Genomic DNA, 8,087 nt, shown 5'->3' with positions numbered 1-8,087 from the left:
GACTGAGGGAGTGACTGTAGAATCCAGAATAAATAAAAGAGACATTGATGCTAGTAATACTTTTGGGCTTTGCTTTGTCAGTTTTAGTAACAATTTAGATCTAAGAAGTCCCTTGAAAGTTGTAGCAGAATTTTGTCTTGTTTACTTTTTTCCTTTCCTAGAACACTACAGGCTTTCCAAAAACATTTGTGGAATAGAATCAAAGTTACTTTACAGGATGCATTTTTTTGTTTCGACAAAAAAAATTATTTAAAAAGTTTAGAAATTTATGGCATGATTATGACATATCCTTCCAGGTTTTTTTTTTTTTTTTAAATGCTTATGCAAACATATATATGTTTGTAATCTGTAGGTCTCCTTTCACCTACTTCTTGGAATACAATATGGTCACTTTTAACTTTTTAACTTTTAAATGTTGCAGTTAGCAAGAAGCTCTTTATTAAGTTCTTTCTCCACTGCCAACTATCCAAGAACCCAGGATTTTCATTGTCCAGAAGGGTCTTTGACACACCAGAGAGATGCAGAATATGGAGTATTTGACCTGTCCACTTGTCACATGTCCCAACCAATTTTCTGCTCCATGAGTCTCTGTCACTACAACATTGTGCCACTGATGAAAATAGGTCCTCCCACAGAGTCTGATGCATCCTGGTCCACTGCTAGATTATTGCGCTGTTGGAATACATCTCTTCACGGGTCATAGGAGTTCCCAGAGGAAGAGGAAGTTCATCCCCCCAGTCTTAGTCTCAGCCAGTAGTGCATGATAGTTAGACTTCCAAAGCTTCTCCAGTAGTTTTCAAAGCCTTCCCAACATCCATGATGGGTGGGTAAAGGCAAGCTTCCAGTTTTAGCTGCAAAGTGGCCCACCTCCTACCAAGCAGCAGGCACCAGTGTTACAGGATACGAAAAGGGCTCATCTCCCCTGGTTGCTTGTGGAAGTGGGGTTCTTGGGGTACCACTGGAATAAGAATTTCTGGAGGCCCTCATGAGAGGGTGAGATATAGTAGAAAACTTTATTTCCATGGAATAACACTCTTGGGTTTCCGAAGCCCCATTTCCCTTAGTCCAGTCATAGAAGTGTAGCTGGGGCTTTAGCAGAGCTAAAATCAGAGTCAGTGTCCAGGGTTTCCTTTCCATGTTGGAGCCAAGTCCAGTTCAGCTTAGCTTGTGTTTCCCCACTATAGTCCATTAGCCCGTTGTGTGTGGGATCCACATGGCCATGGGCCTTAGGGGCAAATGCAAGAGAGCCAAGAGTTACAAGAGTCATGAGCCAAGCATGCCAAGAGCAATAAGAGCCACACGAGTGACAAGAGAGAGAATTCCTTTGCTTAAGGGATTATGTATTCTCAAATTTTCATGCCTCTGCAGTGGCCATGCTCATTCTGGCCAACCATCTCTGTCCCCAAGTGTAACTGACAGACAATCACCTTCCCTATGTCACCTCAGCTTTACTGGGCATGCATCTATCTTTCCTTTGTTGTATTCCTTCTCCCAGTGTTTTGCAGGGAATAGGTTTGTGTTCCCTAGGGAGTGTGAAATTGCAACTTCCTGGTGAAGCTGCCCAAATTACATGCCTATAATATCTGGTCTGCCCTCTTTGCTCCTTTCCTATTATTAATAATTAGCTAATTACAATGGCATTATTGGCATTAAACCTTTCTTCTCATGGTGTGTCACATTCTCCTTGGGGATCATTTGTGTCCATATTTGAGAATTTCAATTAGGACCACCTCAATTCATCAGGTAGATTCTAACTATGTTGAACCTCAAAAATAAAAAACGAAAAGAAAAAGGAAATGCCTATGTACTTTACATTCCTGTAATGAAGAGTCCATTCAATGGATTCTGAAGAAATGAATAAAAAGAAGGAAAACAATCTCCTTTGTGGTAAAGCAATTTTCACCAAAACAGAGAAGTGGACAAATTGCAAAAGGTTAGTTAAACAAAGAAAACAGTTCTATATGGTTCAGTTATAAAAAGAATACAGTGATTAAGTGCTCAGCTTTGGAGCCAAACCACTGAGCTCATTCAAATTCTGGCTTTATTTCTTGAATTTAGATATGGCATTTAACCTTTTGCACCTCAGTTTCTTCATTTGTAAAATGAAATGACAATGATAATAAGATATACTAACTTAGGTTTTTCCCAAGGCATGTAATATAATTTATGCAATAAACATATATACAACACTGTACATTTTTTTCTTGAAATGACAAGATCATGGTAAATTAATTTACTAGTATAAAAAATTACAATGTTTTAGGTAGAACTCTGTAACAAATTTGTTGAGATGAAAACCATTATGTATTTGTCAATTTGATTTTCTTTAAATTACATAATATGCTTTGTTCTGGAAAGAATTTAGACAATTTTCATACATATCTTTAAACATAATTTTTGCATATGTAAATAAGAGTTCTAAAGTGTTTTGCCATCACTCATCATTTAGGCTGCTTCTAAATAGCCTTTGAAGTAAGAAGGCTGCAGTCACTGTGAGATACTGGGATGCAGGAGGCCAATGAACCATAGTCAATGAACCAGGAATTGGTTGTCCTTTTGACCATATGGAATAATCACCATAGTTTCACCAATAACAGTGAACTTGAAGATCAATAAATAGCCAGCTTAGTGTCCTAAAACAGCAAGATTTCATAAACTCTGTCTATATAGGATAAGTTAAAGCAAATCAGAAAGAAGATTCTGAACCTGGGAAATCTTGAATTCTAGTTTCCCAGACTGAACAACCTTCCCTGAATAACTGACTTTATGTTGTGTCTTTGGCTTTAATCATGGAAATGCCCATAAAATAGATGTTTGTGGAAAAAAACACACAAACTAACAAAACTAAAGCTGAAAGTATTGTTCATAATGTCTTTCATTTAGTGGTAATTCTCTAAGCCTTGGATGTCAAACTCTTCCAAAATTGGGTTGGAGGGAAGATGGCTTTTCTTTACAGATGAAATTGCATATTGACTTTTATCAGATATCAGACTATGAGAATAATAAAATCCTTTGGATTTTGATGACCAAGGCATTAAGAATTGCTTTAGTTCCCAGGTGCAATAACAATTTCCCATGCAGTGTCTATTCTTATTCTTTATTTCAAATGTCTTCCTGATTTACAAGTTTTTATTACAAATTATCTATTTGGGGGAAAATATTTATAAATAAGTAAATAACCTACTGTTTTATTTACTGTACTCCACTGCCTTTCTAAATGTAACTCTTCTATATAGCATGTAAATTAGTATAGAATTCATCTGAAGAAAAAGGTCACCTCTTTTCTTATTAGAGTTCAAATACATAAAATCACAATTTTAATCCAATAGATAGCATTTGACTTTCAGCATGATATCATCAGTGAAAACTGAATCTGGTGTTACGAATTGTCTTTTTTCTAAGAAAGCTTCAGTAGGAAAATGAAAAGAGCCAATATAAATAGTGAAAGATTGCATTAACAGTGGTTTTAGAAAATCCCAGATTCATTAAATTTTATATTCATGATAAAGTTGTATTCTGAATATTGTTTGTAATTGTTCCAGTTTATTAGTAGGATTAGTAAGCATCTGTTTTGTACAGATTGAGTATCTTTGAGATTTCCTTTATGAGGAAGTACCTTTAAGTTACAGAAGACCTTCAGGGTGCCAAATTCCATCTGGACACAGCTGTTAAGAGTGTACCACTGGTGATGAGCTAAAAATGAGAGGCACTGAAAAACAGAGCTTTCAAATGTCATTTCAATGCAAAAGGAGTAAGGATGCTTCCAAAAAATAAAAATCTAGTTCTTCCCCTAAATCAAAATTATGTTATAATTGGAAGGGTACCTGAATGTCCCTCTTTTCATCTAGTCCAAATACAAACAAATAACTTCAGAGGGAATGAGAGAGTTCAATGTTCCTGAGAATTCTGATAGCCTTTAAGGAGTTCAGTTTCCATTTTGCTATGTTACACTGATTTATGATTTATTACCAGTAATACATGATAATAATTTCTAAAATTTATTGAGTACTCCTTAAATTCTAAGCCCTATGTCTGTTATATGCATTACATTTAATTAATTTTACCCAGTGATTCTCAACTGGGGGCAGTTTTTCCATCCGGAAGACGTTTAGAATTCTCTAGAAACCCAGTTTTGGTTGTCACTATCTGGGGGTGGAGGGGTGGGGTTAGTTCTACTCGCATCCAATATGTAGATGCTAGAGATGCTGCTAAACATCCTACAATGCACAGGACAGTTCCCCACATCAAAGAATCATCCAGCCCCAAATGTCAATAGTGCTGAGGTAGAACGAACCTGACTTAATGCATTCAACAACTTTATGAGATGGGTATTATTATTTGATTGAAATATATTTTACATATAACACTGTGTAAATTTAACATGTACAACATGTTAATTTGATACACTTATATATTGTAATATGATTGCCATTATAGTAATAATTAGCATTTCTGTCACCTTACATAATTATACTTTCCTTTTAGGAGTTGGAATAATTAGATTCTAGTCTCTTAGCAAGTTTGATGGTTACAATGTCTACAATCTTGTCTTTAGTCACTGTATTGTGCATGAAGTGGTTATTATTAACCATATTTTCAGAAAAGGAAACTGAGACACAGAAAAGTTAGCTTGCCTAAGACCACATAGCTAACTCAGTCGTGGTGCCAGGATTGAAAAGCTAGCTCTTTCTTGCCTAAAATCTCAAGATTCTTCCACTATACTCTGATACCATCTTCAGAGAATTTTGATTACCATTTTTAGATTTTGAGTTTTGAAGGATTGAGATCCTGCCTTATTCTGTAGACCTGCTATAGCACCGAGCTCTTGATTGCTGCAAGATTAATGGTAACAATTCATCCCTTGAACATTTTCAGATTTCCCCTTTAGAGTAACATTTCAACTATTAGGTCAGTGATCCCAAGAGATAACTGTTTGATTGTATATACTGTATTACTACATAAGAGAAAATTGGGTAGGAAAACAGAAGACATCATCCCTATCTCCAGGGAGGCTGTGAGGAAGAAGGGTTATGTATGTACATAAACAGAAGAATGTGTGCATGTGTGCTTATAAACAGAATTGTCAGCCCAAACATAATGTTGGAAGAAGTAAAAGTAAACAATAATCTGGCCCAATCATGTATCAGGACACCTTCCTCTGGGTCTGAAACATCTCTGTAAGACTATAATGTATATTTGCATCTCTGGCCATCAATGGCTGCATTACCCTTCTAGCTTAGGTAAATTTATAAGCAGAACCAGCCTATCTATGTGAAGCTGACAAGAATTTGCATTTCTCTCTTTTTTTGTTTTTTTTTTTTGTTAATCTTCACTGGAGGATATATGTTCTTTATTTTTTAGAGAGAGTGAAGGAAGGGAGAAGAGGGGAGAGAGAAAAAAAAGTCAATGTGAGAGAGACACATCGATTGGTTGTTTCCCACACATGTAAGGGGAGGGAAGAGGGGAGATTGAACCTGCCACCCTGGTACGTGGGCCAAAGCTCTAACAACTGAGTAACACTGGCCAAGGTGCACTTCTCCTTTTTGATGATCTTTTCTTCCCTATGAGGGTGACTTTTACTGAACTGTACACCTCAAAATAATTTTAGGTGGTAAAATTTATGTTATGTGTATTTTAGCATAATAAAAAATGCCATACAAATGGCTACCTAATATGCTATATTTAAAATCAGTTTTGCTTAAAACGTTAGGAAATTCTGTAGGAGAAGTATGTACAGTGGTTAATGCTTGGGCTCAGGCAATAGTCTGCTTAGGTCCAAATCTCAGTTTTCTCTGTTATTTACTCTGCAACTTGTTAGGGAAAATTACTAAACTTTTTGTACCTTAGTTTCTTTATCTGTAATACATGGATAATGAAGAAGGTACCTGTCCCATGAAGGTGTTAGGATTAAAAAGGCAACATATGCTGTGTATTTGGCATGACACCAGGCATATACGGTAAGTGCTCAACAAATATAAGTTGTTATAATATTATAATAAAATTTTATGAGCTAATATTTGAGCAACTTGGAGAGAAGAGCTTCACTGTTTCTTTCTACTACCTTCTACTCTCGTCTGGTCAATAGATCTCTTTCCTGTTCCTGACATCTCAAAGCCACATTTAGGATTTCAGTCATGTCCTTCAACCATATTTGGACACTTTCGTGGTGCGCAAGTCTACAGTTCTTGTATATGGTGTGTACCTAGATGCAAATCTTGAATATCATGTCTCAATTAGTTCATTTGTTCGTGTCTGCTCACATTGTTAACCTTCTAAATAATGTTGAAGTCTTACTGATGCTAAGTTTGGGATGTAATCTTTTATGATAAAAATCTAGGGTCTTCCTATGTGCATGTGTATACACACATTTAAAATGAATATTATAGTTAAGTGCTATTTATTAAAAATAAATCTTGTAGCTACTTGGTTTATCAGTTTCTACTGTCTTGTCTCATTCTAGAATAGGTCTACCAGCTATGATTTCATTAAACTAATGTGAGGAGAAAGGCTGAGTTGGTATGTGAATAGTAGCATATAAGTACACAAGGAATGATTTGATTAGAAGCAATATTACACATTGGCAGAAGTGATGGTTTGGAATCAGACCTGAGTTTGAATCTTAACTCTATCTTTACAGGTATTTAGTTAACTTTTCTTGTCTGTTTCCTCAACTGGAAATTTGGGAGAATAACACCTATTTACATACTTGTTGTAAGGCCTACATGAGATGATACTTAGCAAATAGTAAGAACTCAAAAAATAACCACTATTTTCTTTTATTCTTTCTAGAGGAAGGAGATGATTGACAAATATTGGAGGTCTCTTGGAACCATTATCACTTGGTCAGCTTCTATGATCTTTTTTGGGGAACTAATTCTTAATCCTTTTATTGCTTTGTGGTTAACAAAGAGGAACCGATTACCAATTTATTTCAAAATGAATTCTATTTGATGTGTTACAATAGCAGTTATAAAGCAAACAATGGATCTGGGTGGTGAAGTTAAATCACATACCTGGGAAAAGTCAATAATGAAAACAGGGCCCCGATTTGTATGTCATACTGGTTAGAGGAAAACATGGGTGCAGGATTTAAAGGAAGGATCATGAGCTAGAAATAAAGTTCTTTCCTGGTATCTGACTTTATGCAATTTGGTTCGACTCTTTGATCTGATTTTCTCTACTATTAAAATTTAGAATTATAAAATTTAAATGTTTATAAAAACTCATTTAAAATAAAAAGGTGATATTGAAATGTAAAGTGGACCTATAAAAACCTGCTGAATGCATTCAATTTAAATACCCGTGCTAGTCTTTCTATTATAAAATGCACGTTTTATTTATACTGTATTTGGGTGACCACAAGTCAACAAAAAGATTATTCACAAGCAAATACTCTTGCCTTAAATGTAGAAGCAATAAAATAATCAGACCAAACTTTTTTCATTTGACATTTTCAATTTAAGCTCAATGTGCCCTTGCTTTTACACACTAGGATTCAGGAATTAAAGGCTTGGCTCTTAAAAAACCACAACCAGGTACACAATCTACGCAGCAAGACTGGGGGAAGCTAAGACGCCCACATCTGGGAAAGAAACCTTAGACGCCAGTGGAGAGTTGAAGATGGCATTTCTCTGAGTCAGGTCAGAGTTAACAGGCTAACTTTGCTTCAAAGACTTTGCATTCCTTTCAGGGTATTAGTCAAGATGTTTTGCTGAGCGAGACTAGGAAGTCTATAGAAGGGTTAGTTTACAAACTGTCCTCATGTCATCCTAGTAGTTAATACACACAACAGCTTTTCTTAAAAAAAGCAAGTGGGGACCCTGACGGAGTAACTCGGTTGGTTAGAGCATCGACCTATACGCCAAGGTTACAGGTTGATCCCCCGTCTGGGCACATAGAAGAAACAGCCAATAAATGCATAAATAATTGTAAAAACAAATCGAAGTTTCTCTCTCTTTGAAAATCAATTAAAAATAAATAAATAAATGCGACCGGGTCTGAAAAACTTAGGGCAATGAGCAAGTCCTGGGCGAGCAATGGACGAAGGGTCCGCTCCTCTCACCTCCTCGCGGGGGACGCCGCCCTCC

Source organism: Miniopterus natalensis, chromosome 10 (assembly GCF_054644295.1).
Source record: "Miniopterus natalensis isolate mMinNat1 chromosome 10, mMinNat1.hap1, whole genome shotgun sequence".
Lineage (NCBI taxonomy): Eukaryota > Metazoa > Chordata > Mammalia > Chiroptera > Miniopteridae > Miniopterus > Miniopterus natalensis.
Note: the sequence above shows the minus strand (reverse complement) of the source record.